Source organism: Pyxicephalus adspersus, chromosome 4 (assembly GCF_032062135.1).
Source record: "Pyxicephalus adspersus chromosome 4, UCB_Pads_2.0, whole genome shotgun sequence".
In the NCBI taxonomy this organism is placed as follows: Eukaryota; Metazoa; Chordata; class Amphibia; order Anura; family Pyxicephalidae; genus Pyxicephalus; species Pyxicephalus adspersus.
The window spans coordinates 41,862,312-41,878,354 of NC_092861.1; the positions used below are offsets into that span (position 1 = coordinate 41,862,312).

Here is a 16,043-nt window from a genome sequence, read left to right on the forward strand (position 1 = left end):
AGCCTTAGCATTAGTAATTTGGATGTAGGTTTTACTGTTATATCCAAAGCAATGAAGTTTCCTTTTGCTATTGCATGATAAGTGTATTTTTAAAATAATGAAATAAAAGAATGGTTTGTACAGTCACATGTCAAGAGTCATGTTGTTTTTATTGTTAGTTAAGCAATGATCATTAGCAATTGTCACATGGGGACATGACGTAGCATTTTTTCTACATAAACTACTTTTCTGAAAACGGGCAGTCTATATGTTAAAAATAGGAATGTGTTCAGCATTATATAGAGTTTTAATAGAACATTTCCCCATTATGAACTCTTCAAGACCCATAATGCTATGACCATTGGTGATTGTTTCCAGAGACAGGAGAACAAATGAGTGCTGTACACCCAGTGCTGTTCAGTTGTGTGGAGGGCAGGACAAGTGAGTGAGACCCTGTTGTGCTCTTCTCCATAGAAAAGTACAGCTGTAGTGTCTGCTCAGTACTTCTTGATCCAGAAAGGATCGACAAACGATGTACACATGCTATAATTTCACATTCATGATTGTTTATCCCAGCCAACAATAATCTAACTATGTAGTTTACTTTTAGCTCACAGCAGAGCCCTGGCTGACAACACAGACCAGAGGAAAGTGATATTTACCTGCCACAATCATAAAGAGTAATAAATATTTGCATATGATCTGACCCTTTCTCATTCCACCTAAAACTTAATTGTTACACAAAGTTCCACAAAAAATATACAAATTCTTAAGGTATTCTTGAATAAATTGCCATATCATTTAATTACTGACCTTCCAAATATCAGCCTAAACTTTACTTTTCATGAGCTAGATACCAAGTATGTATTGAAGAAGGAAGAAATCGCAATATAATACATAAAATCTGATAAGCCTATACCTATAACCAAATTCTATGACAGGCAAAGCATTAGGTAAATATTAAAAACTCCCACTGTATTTTCATTGGCACATTACTGTGACGGGCTGTTTCACTATCCAAAAGAAGTGCAAAGGGTGGGTGGACAAGCTTTAACACCATCAAGAATAGCCATAGCTCTTTCTGTCATAATGACCGATATTCAGTCATAACTGCAAACTTTTAAAGGCAATTACTTAATGTACTGTGTCTGTGAAGAAGCCATCCACCTAGTGCAACAAGTGTCTTAGATCCACAGAGTACTGTCCCATCTCCTCACCTTATGAGCATGGAGGAAGGTGGTCTGTTGGCCTAACACACAGGAGATCCAGACACTCTTTTTTTTTTTTTTTTTAAATACGATTAAAACATTTTAACGTATGTCAAAATAGCAGCTGTATGCATTTTGTAAATTTATTATAATCTGGAAGCTATTTAACAAAGAAATATTAATATTATAATATTTAAATCAATAGGTTATTATAGGAGATGAAAACTAGATTAAGACTCAATACATAGCACCAAAGTACTGAAATAGAGTAATAAAACTCATATCATTTGTAGTCAAGATCACTGATAATAAAACATGTCTTACCTTGTTTTTTTTCAGGCTTTGTGTATGTCTGTAATTGGTGCTGGTGATTAGTTTTTCATAGCACAACTATTTAGGTTGTTGTTCTCTTCCATTCAGTATGATGAATTAGGCGGTGTAGTTATTGTAGGTTGAGGTGCATCCTTCGCGGATAGGGTCACATCACAATAGTTAGAATGCAAGAAGTATACTAAAGAAGCTAACTAAACATACAGGATACTCACTTCTCTAGAAACTTGAGTAAGCTGCCAGTGTGGTCAATGAGCTTCACTGCTGATACTGACAAGCATTCTAAAGTCATCTGTATATCAGAACATGTACTAAACTTATAGCTATATCAAGTCTTTCTGTCTAATCTAATGAAAAACTTCCTTTATTTAGTAACCAAATGGGAAGTTAATGTTGTTATTGATGGCTGGTAGCCATTACATCATGTAAATGTTGTGCAAAAACAAAAAACACTTTAACTATCAGATAATGTTTGTGACTAGACGTTCCCATAGCAATGTGTATATGTTAACCTTTTTAGCAGACACTCTATGAGACCTACCAATATTATTATTGTTAGAAAACTTTATTTTTAAAGCTCCAACCTATTACACTATAGCACTATACATTAAATAGGGGTTGCAAATGAAAGACCGGTACAAACAATGACACAGGAAGAGTAAAAGATCCTCCCCAACAGAGCTTACAATCTCATTTTATTATCAATGTTTTACCCATTTTTGCATAAGATTTGGTTAGAAAAATGGGGGGATATTGGGTAAAAGTTTGTACGTTTGAGTAAAAACATTGACAAGGAGACACCTATGATTTTAATCACATTTTATATGATAAAGATAGGGGCTGTTCTTCAGAAAATGAATTGCCTGATTATGATATGGTGATCACATGATTTTTTTAGTGAACATATGTCAGCCACAGCTGCCAGTCTATTTTAAACAGTATTTTATGTAAAACAGTAAAACACTATCACTTTTTCATCTTAAATGCCCTTAAACTTGCAATCTACTTTTAGGAGTTAGGTTAGAGAATGCATGTTGCTACTTTATTTAATTTGCAAATCAATAAAAGGTCTATGTAGGTTTTACAGAATCCATTTAGAGCCCACCACTTTATTCTATGAGAACTAACAGATCCAAACCAACCCTTTAAACTATCTCTTTGGAGACCTAACCAACTATACCATTTTCTGCAGTCCTGTCCCCAGGCTTGACAATCTGTTCGCTCTTTGAGAATCTTTGAAAGATTGTGTATTGAGGAGGGAGTAGCTCGTCATACACTCTCCGAACTAGCGCGGCTGCTACACTGCCCTCCTAAAGGTTTCTTACCGGTCTATTTGAGATCACGGGAAATGGATCTAGGATTGAGATTCTCAGAATCTCAACACACGCAATTTATATCATTAGTCCACAAATTCTTAACAAGCAAATTTCAAGAATTAGGTTACAAAATACTAACAAGTTGGTAAAGGGTGCCTACATCAGATTTTTCCTAGTATCAGATAGGTGTTGGAGATGTGATACAGATAGGGGAACACTTCTACATATATTCTGGTCATGTCCCAAACTCAGACCACTTTGGGTAAAGGTTAGAAACATTATGCAGAAGTTCACAGACCTACCAATACCAGACAACCCAGCGTTCTTCCTTCTCCATCTCAATGACCTCAGAAACCATATCGTAACTCTGTTCCTAAACATATGGGTAATGCAGCCAGATGTGTGCCTCTACTTTGGAAGCAACCAACTCCGCCTAACATTGGACTTTGGTTTTATGCTCATGTAAAATCTAATATCCACCATTCACAGTACAGAGGAGAAGTTCTGCAATGCCTGGTTCTGCTGGTACAATACCAAGGCTCTCCTGACTATAGTGCCTATGTAGCTCAGGTAACATAAGGCGACTTTAGCTCTATGTGCTAACCTAGAAGGTTTTAATTAAACTTCTTTCCTTTGACAGGCTCCACGCTCAATTTCCTTTGTTCCTTTCGAACTTTGTTTTATGTTGGTCCACAAATATAATTTAGTTTATACCTATACCTCTCCTGTTCTCCCATAGCCTTTCCATTCCCATTAAACCCCCCCCTTTTTTTTTTTTATTTGTGTTTAAAGTTTAATGTACAGAGACTATTGTTTACAACACTGCTGATCTAAGTTTTTCGCGTATTTTTTTTCTGCACTGCTGATATTGTTTACATTTGTTTAAAAATAAATAAAAAATGGTAAAAAAGGTTTATGTAAGTTTAAAAAGTATGTAAACCTAACATCTATTTTTATTGTTTGGCATTAGGTCCCACTGTAAATTTTTTGTAAGCAGCTGTATGTGCTAATGGTAACCATGTTCCTAATTTAAATCAGCAATTTCTTAAAACTTTTTTGGGCGATGGGGGGATACCTTTTAGGTATGAATTATACACCCTTACCACAAGCCAAAATCATACTTCATGAACATTCTTGGACATTTCAGATTGGAATACACAAATCTGGTTCTTATATAATGTCTGTTTTATACCAGATTATCCTAGTACGATCATATTAATGGATTTAGGGTTATTTTATAATGGAGATCTAATATCCACACTAGGCCTGCATTACGCATACCATTTATCAATACAGGCTGTGGTGTCTTTATTTTTTCTTTATACAACATCATTAACTTTCATGGTGCTCCATGAATTTCTTTTTGCTTGACATGCATGTAATCAGAGAAGAGGGTCCTTGTCATGTTTTCTGGGATCATGTAACTTGTCTCTCTCCTTGGTTTGTTTTATTTCTTTATTCATCTATTTCAATTAGTGCTTTGCTTTAATTGGTGTCCCAAAAAAAGAGAAGAATTATACAAATTTGCAAAGCGCAGTGCAAAATGTTTTTTTCAGAATAGTTCAATTTCTTCTGCTAAATAGTTTCTTGCATTTAAAATGGAACTTTGGGACCAATCTACTCTATTGAGCTGTGGCAATGCTTGCAATATAATATTTGTTATACACATTTGTTCATTCAAAATGGCACCCCAAAAACACCTTCTCAGTACCTTTTTTTCCATTGCACTACCAAAAGAAGAGCAGGTAACATTTTTGGTGTGCTGGACAGCCAGTTTAAATGAATAGTTTACCCTAACTGAACTCATTGTTATGTTCATGCACATATCTAGTTAGGTAGGCTCTCACTCTGTGACTGCACTAAAACGTATCAGTGCTCTGCAGTTGCATTGCTATTACCTATCCTATATGTAGAAATGTAATACGTTTCACAAGAATGTAGATAGATGGTATATTAACAACACAGGATAAGTACTTAGAAAATACATTATTATCAGTCCTGATTGTTTATTGCTATATTTACGTGCACTCACTGGATTGGTTCTGCATGTGCCAGTCTGAGTCTCCTAGGTAATGCGGTTACTGTATGTTATATTTAAGAACATTCATGTGTTGCCTTTCAAGGTAACCATGTAAATCCATGTACAGGAAGCTTTTGCAGCAAAAGCATTTTTGCAAAAGAAAGCCAAATAAACAGCACTTAGTGATGAAAAGTGTGGTTTCTGTCTGCATGGACAGAAATCAACTGTTGTACAGCTGGATGTCAACATACAAAAAGGTGATCCTGCACAAGATAAAAAGGTCATTTTGCATGGTTTCAGCTGTTTGCTTACCTTGCCTGGAAGAATGTACTCATATAGTTATATTATTATATAAATAATATATATATTTATATGAATTAAGCACACATCGAGCAATATGAAATTTATATCCGTCTTTGTCCCCAAAGAAACATAATAGGGATGAGTGGGGAATTTTCTCACAGGGCAAATTAGACTTGACAAATCAACCTTCAGGCTAAAAATGAATCATACATGTAACTTTTTTTAATATAATATTATACAATGTATATTATACAAAAGAACAGAAATGCACATATAAATAAATATAGAATGACAATCTATAACATCAAGGTAGGACACTCTTAAAATGTTGTTCTTTAGCCCAGCAAAACTGTGGACAGATAAACAAACCTGCCTTAACACTACATTCTGAACTGTTTGCTGTGTCCTAGTTGGTAAAGATTATTCCCTGTTTGGGATTCCTATGAATATAAAACACTCACAATCTACAGTGTTAAATACAGATTGAGCTGTTCATTAACTTCCTGAATCCTGACAAAACATTAAAGATTCACTAACACAATAGTGTAGATACACAAAGCACAGGTATTTTTGCCTTGGTTTTGTGCTGCTCCTTTACTGTACCCCACCTCCAATTTTATGGTTAATTAAATAAAAAGCAGAACCACCGGCTAGTGTGAGTTAAGGGGATTTGTGATTGATAAGAGCCATCATTCTACCCTTAAAAGGAGCTCTGTGCAGTGGATAAAGTCATTTCTGAATCCCCAGCTAGTGAGACTGGTTCAATCACAAAAGACAATTCCAGCGGATTTTGTTGTTTAGGGGAGCTATTACCCTTGTTTTTCTCATGTGAATCTAATATTATTGACTTTGCCAGGAAGCATTTAGTTTAGTTTGAGAATCCTATTTATCTTCCATACACTAATACTCTTACACCCTGAGGCTGGATAGTGTCATTTAGCAAATTAAACTTGTGTTCACATGTCAGAATAAAATACGCTCTGAATGTTCGTGAAAGTTTTTGGTTTCTTGCTAAATGTCACTGTCAGTTTATAGGAACTAATGTCATGCTTAAGGATCTGTTGGTTTTCCAAATATGTGCACTTTAGTCTGAGGTTACTTTTCTGTCCAAAAATTGTTATGAAGACAGCTAATACTTAACAGCAGAATGTTTGGGTCTTCTGTCTGAATGTTAAAAATTGGCTGTTTTCTGGATCACAGCTGTTTTCTTCCTCTTTCAGCTTGTATGCTTTCATCTCTAAAATCACTTGATGGGCTGACTTGTTTAATAATCCAAGACATCATCTACATTGCTAGGACAGTTGCAAAATTCCTATGTTTATTGTGCTTGGTATTGTTTTTTAACCTTATATATCTATTCAGGGTCTAATGATGCGTATTTATATATACGCAAAGGAAATCAATTTGATTTTCTCTAATAATGAAAACAAATTTTCCTAGATGATAGTGCAGTGTATGGGTGCCTTGTAAATATTGTAGAACATTAGAAGTAATGTTCAGACTGTAAAGCTTCTTAGAATTTGTCAGTGCTGCATACATTATAATATGATACATGTCATTGATCTTTACCTGTGTGCATAAATCAGGGACAGGCAGAGAGAAAGATGTCAGTATATTCACTATACTACATGGAACCAGTGATGTATTTAGGAGTCATACAGTAATTCTATAATACCAAACATAATGATACTTTATTTTTTGGTAAATGATGAATACCACTGCACACAATTGCAGTGAATCCCTGAAAAAAATGACTAGCTCTTTCAAATGTAGCACTACAAACCTTGCTTGTATTATAAGGTGTTATCAGAGGAGGAACACTGGAATTTTCAACTGTATTAGGCTCTGTACAGATGTCCATTGGACGTTAGATGACTGTTGCTGCAAATGATCTTTTGTGATTGTTTCTAGTGACAGAAAAACAAATCATCGCTCTACACGCGGCACCATTCTGTTCTAATGATATTGCACAACACTTTTTCCTGATCAGATATACATCCATCACAATTGGTGGATTGATGAATGGATGTTAGGGTACTGCAGCACACATGTCATATTTTCTTCCTAGGTAAGCACGTCCATTCACCTTGGGTGAAAATCATCTGACAAGTGGCAATAGTTTTAGCCGTACAAGGGTAATATCAGTGTGTAGCAGATGTTTAGAATGCAATAGAGATATACTGCTAAGACATCTAAGCAAACTCTTCTGATAGCACAAAGGGGTCTGAGATCACAAGGTCTGACTTCAGAGACTTCACAGTTTTGTATCATTTAACAGTCATCCTAATAGACCTTCTCTTACCACAGCTATGGCTGTTTGTATGTAAATAGAATTTTTGCAAAAATCAGCAGAACTAAAAAAAGAAGAAAATCGTTCTGATGAACCTGTTTCCATCCTTACAGTATTTTTACTAATTTCAATATGATTACCAATATGGCTAAAGTTTATTTTGCATTGTTTTGAATTGCATTTTGAAGAACCGTTCTCTGTTAAGGACAATTTCAGATCTGTAGAACTGTTTCAGAGTGTAAAATATTTTAATTAATTTTTAAATATTCATTCCACACAATCTCTCACCAGGATTATGATATATAAGGCTATAAGAATATAAGGCTGCTGTGTGCCAACTACAGTTACTCAGAATTGGCTCAGCCTGAACACAGCTTACTTACTTTGTCTAAATTGTGCACCATACTAAAGAACAACTATTGAAATGTCAGTGTTTTGTGATTGTCCTTTATGAGCTTATATGGCGAGGTATAGCAAAGAAAAGGATATGCTGCATATTTGTACAACACTGACTTTTAGTCCTTTTGTCACAGGCCAAAAAGTGCAAAGCTGTAGTGACAAAAAGGCTTAAATGAAGAAGATAAGTAGTTATGTATTTTTTTTTAGAAGTTTTTTCCAGGTAAAACTGTTATTTGGGTTTATTGGGTTTGCTAGCTGGTTCTATTATTGGACAGCATATTAACTGACAAGAAGCTCCAGTGATGAAATTCGTGTCCCTGGCTATGCCACCTTTTCCCCTAGTCATATAAAAGCCAAGGAAGGGAGCCTTACTCCTCATGCTACATTTTGTCAATATTGAACAGCCACAGTGGCTTCAGTGTAATATCTATAGACCAAATCTGGATCCTGAAAGTGGTAGGGGACATCTTGCTAGAGGTGGGGCATTGCTTTCCCATGTCACAAGTGCCTCTATGATGGCTGATAAAGATATACTTTTGAAGCAGCAGGAAAAGTGTAAGTGCACAGAATTAATGTAGCTGAAGGAGGGAAATCTTTTCATTACAGATCTTCAGGTACAGTTTCCTCTCCAACAGGGTGACCGGTGAGCAGCACATTAGTGACATCACCAAATCATGTGAGACTAGCAGTTAGAGTAATACTAGCAGTCATCTGTATTACTTTCCTATTCTAAAGGATAAAACATTTTTTTCTGCAATTATCTTATTTCTTTTTCTACTGCTGTACGTTTAGGCAAAGCTTTATTTTAGGTAAACATTTATATATTTATCTATTTATTTTTATTTGTACACACACACATATAGCATTTTTGGTGTGGTGTAGCAACAATCAACTCAAGCAAACATCAAAAGTCAAATTACAACAATAATATATCCTAAATTTAAATTGCAGAAAGCCTCCAGGTTTATATTTTCCACATTTAACAACACTTTTTACCTAATTCACATCTATTACATATAAAAAACATGGCCTGAGAACTAAGACTAACACACAGTCGCCAAAACAGTGTAATGTAAAGGGTATTAACTGTTATATAGCTGAATGATTCATTTGTTATAATGTATATAAGGCATGAAGTGCATTCAAATATACATACATAGATAAATATATATTTTTTTTTTGTTGTGCAAAATATTTTTTAATTTTGCAGTATGAAATTGATTCAAAGCATTACCACTAGATGGCAATAAATTAAAATTAATACTTCATATTCAATCCATTTGTGTTCTTAGCTTTTATACACTTTATTGGGCTCTAATCCTATGATGAAAATTGAGGATTTTTACACGCATCAAAAAATGTATTTTGTTACTGAGTTTTCATTAATGCTTAATGAATGGTCAGCTAAAGCTGGACGTGATATATAAAAATCTAAAAGTCCAAGTTAAAGTAGCAGTTGTGAAATTATTTAAACATATAGAGGTCAAATGCATTTAAACAGTTATATGTAAATGAAAAAAATATAATAAACTAATAAAATGATGATGCACATTACCCATCATAGCGTGATTTGCTGTAATCATGTTTCCCAGGTAGATGTATGCCTGCCCTTTCACAGTCCTGACAGGGAACTCATCTGTGTAATCCAGCTGCACTGTTACACTGATCCAGGCACTCCCCTTTTGTCCATTGTTGTTGTGGCTACACTGTACAAATCAAGTACAGTGTATGTCATCTAGAGCACAACACTGCTGTATATCAATTAAGATTAAGTAATGGCTTTTCCAGCATAGCAAAATAACTATAGAAATTATTATGAGATAGTTTAATTGGTGTATATAGTATGTTGCTGTTTATTAGTTTGTTTTTTTAATGTAAAGCACCTTATACCTTTTTTTTTTTTTTTTTTTTTTTACTATAAAAAAATATTATTGTCTTTTTTTTTTAACCATGAATTTTATTAAACATCCTTTTTTGTTTCACAGTAAGACGACACTAAACAGGAGCAATACAATTCTGGGACTAAGTTTGTATAATGTTGCAACTTTATTCAAAAATGAATCCTTGTGTTGCTCTAATATAGAACTGTGACAAAATGTAACCTGTTCGGACTACTTCTTTAATGTGTGTCTGAGTGAAAAGCTGTACCATTTCCAGTTGGTTGCCCAGGATAAATATGCTGATTTAAATTTGATATTTTGCTTTATAATTTTGCTTTGATAATTTGCTATATTAGCCAAAATAACATCTTCAAAAATCTGAGAAGTTATTCTTTGTCTATGATTGGGGAAATAGCTTCTAGTATTGTTTCTTCTGATTTGTTCCTCTCAGGGAAAGAGGAAGTGGTAGAAGTGTGCAAAGATAAAAAGAAAATGTGCGAAACCCAATATGGTGTCCTCACAAAGGTGCGAGGTGCATTAGTTAGGGATTGCCCTCAATGCTGATTGAGGCCCAATCCTTGTTTCACTTTTAAAGCATCAGAATGGTTTACACATATAGGAAAAAAGAAGAAGAAAATGTCCATGGATTTCTGTGATATTATATGAGGTGCCTAATAAGAAGGATTTTACCAGATGGTCTTTGGGTATTGGTTTCCATCTCCATTTGGAAAGTCTCTTGTTATTGGAGACCTCATCCATCTTCAGGTCACCTCTGCCACCACTCAGTTCCACATGCTTTTTCTTTTTTTTACCATAATGATGTTTCATGAAGATGTTTTTTTAGGGTATTCCTTGTCATCTTGTCTTCAGTACTTAGAAATGGGGCCTTTCTACTATGTGTACTGCAGTGGGTGGTTATGACTAACGGGCCTAGTCTTAGTTTTCAGTTTTGAGTCTTAAGATGTCAGTTTAATACCATGAAATGTTTGGTAATTACATAGGAAAGAACATTTAGGCAGCTACGGGATGGAGGCCTAACGCCAAACCAGTGCTAGCAATATATATGATTTACTGAAGAAGAGAGGCTGTTTACTTAGTTCGACTTTTTTGAATGAACATTCGTTGGACTGAATCACTACAATTATCAAAAATGTCTGATAAGCACATGTAATGCTTTTCTGTTCTCCCTACAGCAGGCCTGACTCATTCTTGTATAAAGATCAAATATCTCATTAGTCATTCTCATTACATTTTACTTTGGTTTCCTCTTCTCCTAACAGCTTCATTATCAGGATTACTTATACTAGGATAGATTCATTAGACATGATTAATGCCTGTTTAACTCTCTAGTTTTAAATGTTTCTTTCACCTGTGCTATGAGCCAACAGTACCAGGCAAAAACCAACAACAAAAAGTACTGGGGTTTTATTGTCTGCAATATGGATACATTTATGATGTGCTACCTTACTCAGCTTATGGCTTTCGGGTGCCTAGAAGTGCAGTCAATGGCAGTTCAACCTAAGAAATTCATGAAGGTCACTGTTATAGCGCCCCATGGCCATTGTATGATATACTTCATCCCCACAGCTAAATACCGTCATTGATGCAATGGGCCTGATTTATTAAAGCTCTCTAAGACTGGAGAGAATACACTTTCATTAGTGTAGGTGGGTGATCTAGCAAACCTGGAATAGATCTGGTCCAGGTCTGAAAACATTTGCCAACAAATAGCAAATTACTTTTATTAAATATATTTCAGGTTTGCTTGATCACCCAGCTTCACCGATGAAAGTGTATCCTCTCCAGTCTTGGAGAGCTTTAGTAAATCAGTTCCAATGTACCATGTATAATTTATTTAATACCTTGTTACTGGCTGAAAGTATTAAATGATCCAAAAGCTGTTACATGTGCTATCAAGAGGTTGCAGGTAAACCGTTGACTTACCTTAAAGGGTCTCTTAACCCAACAGTTATATTTAAGTTGTAAACAGGGGCTGATTGAATGACTTATTCTTATATTTTTTATTGGCTTCTTATATGTCTTGAGGACTCCAGGTCCAAATGTTTTTGGCTCTGTTCCTAACTTGGTGTGCTAGACATTTTAGCCTACATTTGGTTGTTTCCACTTCTAATTTTTGCATTCTCTATAGAGAAAAAGAATAAAACCCCACAGGGAGAGAGAGAACTCCCCAGGGAACCACTGGTAGGTGAGCAAACCTGACAAGTCAAGTGTAAAGTACAGACCTCACTAGTAGGATTCCCAGGTAATTGACAACTTAATAGTTTTCAAGGTTTCAGTGTAAACAATAATTTTGATTTTATATTATATTAAAATTTGATATTTTAATGGTTCGTAAATTCCCCCCCCCCCCCAAAAAAAAACTTTATTAAAAACTTTATTCCAAATAAACTTTTTTTTTTTTGGAATTTGAATTTCAAAAGAAAATGAGCAAAGAACTTTGTTATCAATTAGAAAGAAACAGAAGCTAATATGCTAGAATGTAAAAGAATATATAAAGATAATACAAATATGAAAGTAAACAACAACAATGCAAAACTGAAGCTTGTGTTGTCAGAATTTTTCTACAGCAACTACCTAACACTAAAATTTAAGGTTGGGGTAGGATGTTGTTTTAGGTGAGCTTCTTAGAGACCTTTACTAGCTGTCCATGCACTATGCTTTCATTTACTTATTGTTATGACTCATTCAGGTAATAACTGAGTCACCATTATACTTTGAAAATAATATATTTGCAATACACATAAAGATGGAGAAGGTTTCAAAATTCCCTACTGTAGCGTGGATAGCTTTGCAAGATTGTCAGGGAAAAAGCATAACAAGAAATGCATTTAGTGTACTTGTTTTGTTAGAAAGCTTGTTAGGTTAGAAAACATTTTCACCTAGAGCAGGTACTGCTGTTTAGAAATTTGATTGTAAAAGCTAGATATTTTTATTTGCTATTTTATCTACTGCAAACCCATGGAGAACTTGTTTAAACCTGGCCTACACTGAAGATTACGATAATATTTGGTAACACATCTCAGCTCCATCTTTCTTGATGTCCTGATAATTCCTTTTTTGGGGGTTGTTTGGGGGTTTACTGAACATCAAAGCAGTGTTCTGACCTGTTTCTGGCTGTGTCAGTATAGTATTGTTTGTGCTTGTAGATATGTTTTAGCTGCAACAGTATGGTCTGTTTTTTTACTTTTGTTTTGCTTGTAATGACATTCATTTGCAATCACAAAGTAAGGCTATGTACACAGGTGCAATAATTGTCGTTGGAAAGGATCTTTCACGATCCTTTCCAGCAATTAAAGACTGCACGATGCTTGAACAAATGTTGTATATACAGCATAGTTCTGCTCCATGGAGAAGGGAGGGGGAGAATGACGTAGTGGCACCCCGCTGTGCTCTCTCCCCCTTCACTTGCATTACGATCGTTCATCGTCCGTGGATCCGCCAGGACAGTACACACACCCTGAGCCGAATATTGGACTAGAACCCTTGCAAGTGTGTACGTATCCTGCTCTGTACATGAAGATGGTTAAGGCCTGCCTATATACTTAGAATATCAGGCAGCATAGGACAGCAGGAAGAGCAAGGAATAGGGTAAGTATTTGTACTGCTGCTGAGAACAACAAAACAGATGAGGCAAGGTCTACGACAATATAATTGTCAAGAATATCACTTACAATAATATTCCCTCCTGCAATAAAACAGACTTACCTGCCTATTTGCATTTTTTAAAATAGACTCACCTGTCTTCGCTGCATCGTAGACACCATTTCTAACCAGTCTTCTTTTGGGTTTTGGGCTAGGATACCTGGCATTGTACAACTGAGCATGTTCTAGTGTACTTTACAAAGAAGATTGTGAACAGGGAGGTAAGTATTTTTATTGCAGAAGTGGCAGTGCCTGTTCCTTATACAAAAAAAAAACTGACCTGGTCACATTTTTTTTTACATGTTTTGTTCCACGCACTAGTGAGTAGTATAGAATAGACCACTTATATTGCCCATTTGCATTGGTGATCAGTTTAGGTCATCAACAGATGCCTTAAAACCCTGCTTGGGAAAAGCTGCAATGGATGCTAATTACATGACCTCTAATTTTTTTTTTCTTTTTATCGCAATGCAAGCTTTAGGTTGTCTACAGAAGGCTTCCATACAGTCTCCACATATGTATGATATGACTAACTTCAGACATCAAAACCAGGATGATATACATTGAGAATTTTTATTACTTTACATTTCAACAAACATTGGGTGATTTTGGCAAAATGCTGGCATTTTGGCAAACTGAATTAAAGGCAATAGTAAATAGAGTTTAATATTTATTTTGTAGTTTTAACTGGTTCAGTAGCCAAAGTTGTCTGTCTGCTTCCCTTTTCTGGTCCTGTTTTTTGCCAAAAATGCACCCCCACCCCATTTTATACTTTTTTTCACAGAAGAAATAAAAATTGACAATTTAAATAAACTAAAATACAAAAATGTGAAGCTACAGTACATATATCAATCAAATACTAAACAAACAAGAATACAACGCAAATCCATAGAAAAATAAATGAAATTAAACTACCTGAAATACACCCCCCAAAATCAAACATAGTAAATGAAGAAAAAAAGCTTTTCAGGCATATTTTAGCTTATGCTCACTGATAATTTCCACTTTTGCAAAATTATTATTATTGTTATACAGCATTTTTTTAGCACCATCATATAAAGCAGTGCTGTACAAAGTCCATAATCATGTCACAAACTGTCCCTTAAAGGGGCTCACAATTTAATGTCCCTACCATAGTCATACAGTATGTCTAATATAGTCTAAGGTTGATTTTGGGTGGTAGCCAATTAACCCAACTGCATGTTTTTTGGGATGTGGGAAGAAACTGGAGTACCCAGAGGAAACCCACGCAGGCGTAGGGAGAACCTGCAAACTCCATGCAGATAGTACCCTGGCCGAGGTAAAGGTTAGGCTGCATACACATGCCAAATCATTGGTGCCCAAAATGAATGGGTATGCTCTTCTTGGGTGAAAATCTGACATATGTGCAATGGTCCCCCAATGACGTTCATCGATCTGTCCTAACAGATCAATGATTGACTGATTGGAAACAACTGCTATTCACACCTATGGAGTAAAGCACAGCAGGGTGCCACTCGTTCTACCTCTTAACCTCCATGAAACAGAATGGCGCTGTGTTTACATTACTCGTTTACTTATCTGTCACTGGAAACAATCACAATAGATCGCTTCCAGCGTCAGAAATTCAACATGTGTACATAGCCTTAAGGTTCATTTACAGTATACAAATCTTGTACTTTTGTTCTTTTGGTTAAGAATCGCAATGCCCTGTTTTATTTGGGTTTTTTATGAGGAAGGAATTTAAATGATACAAAGAGTTACAGTTTGGAAGCTACAGAAACACACTACTGAAGTTCATAAATCAGCATATCCTGGCAGACACTTTTTCTACCCTGAAAGGGAAATGAAAGTAAATGTTGACAATTTTCTGTATCCACAAAAAGGCACTTTGCTAAGAGTTCATGAATCATATGATCAGGTGTTTGTCACAAACCACAGGATGGTAAAAAGTCACTTAACTGAAACTCAAGTGCTTCTTTTTAATGAAAAAGATATTCTTTATTTTTTATTATATAGTAATATGATACTGTTGCTATATAGTGAGACATGGGAGTAATATGTCCATGCAGACTTTTAAAGTTAAATAAATGTTCTCTTGTGAGCTTTACAGTCTCTAGGACAGAGTTTCTCAACCTTTTTAATATGGGGGAACCCGAACAAAAAAACACTTTCAGGTCTTCAGGGAACCCCTACTCTAATTACTATATCTACAGCTCATAGTACATTAGTGTGGAAGAATTAGTTGGGAAGAATGCATCTTACATTGCTGGACAGTGGGAAGAATTCCCCCCTTACAAATGGCCAAAAAACATTGGTATCTGTTAAACGGATCTGAGGGACACACACTGCTCCTTGCTCAGGGAACCTCTCACAACCACTGGTGGAACCTTAGAGTTCCAGGGAACCTGGTTGAGAAACCCTGGTCTAGGGTATATTGCAGCTACAACAGCAAATCTTCTAACTTGTGTGAAGTTTAATGTGTAATTCTTAGTACAAGCAAAGCAGACTTCTGGGGTCTGTAAAGTAGTACTTTGTACAAATAATGTAACTGTGGTAATATCCCTTTTTTCAGTAAAGAGCATAGCTAGGTAATGGCATTTGGTGATATTGCTATAACAGCAGCAATATTAGTACTTTTTGGACCATACCTAACAAATAAAAATAAAACAATTT

The 16,043-nt window shown here is 35.4% G+C and overlaps 2 protein-coding genes across 3 annotated transcripts in view; one reads left to right on the forward strand and one right to left on the reverse strand.

Annotated features, from left to right (window-relative positions):
* Nucleotides 1-9,530, reverse strand: part of P2RY14 (purinergic receptor P2Y14) — a 22,679-nt gene extending 13,149 nt beyond the window's left edge. The window contains exons 1-2 of one of the 2 annotated variants that reach the window (XM_072407958.1): nt 9,401-9,464; nt 1,512-1,651 (exon numbers count right to left, since the gene is read on the reverse strand). The gene's annotated coding sequence lies outside the window, so the exon portion shown is untranslated. Of the gene's footprint in view, nt 1-1,511; nt 1,652-9,400 lie in introns of both variants that reach the window. The other variant, XM_072407959.1, reaches the window with a different exon arrangement.
* Nucleotides 1-16,043, forward strand: part of MED12L (mediator complex subunit 12L) — a 203,543-nt gene that overhangs the window by 84,926 nt on the left and 102,574 nt on the right. The window lies entirely within an intron of this gene.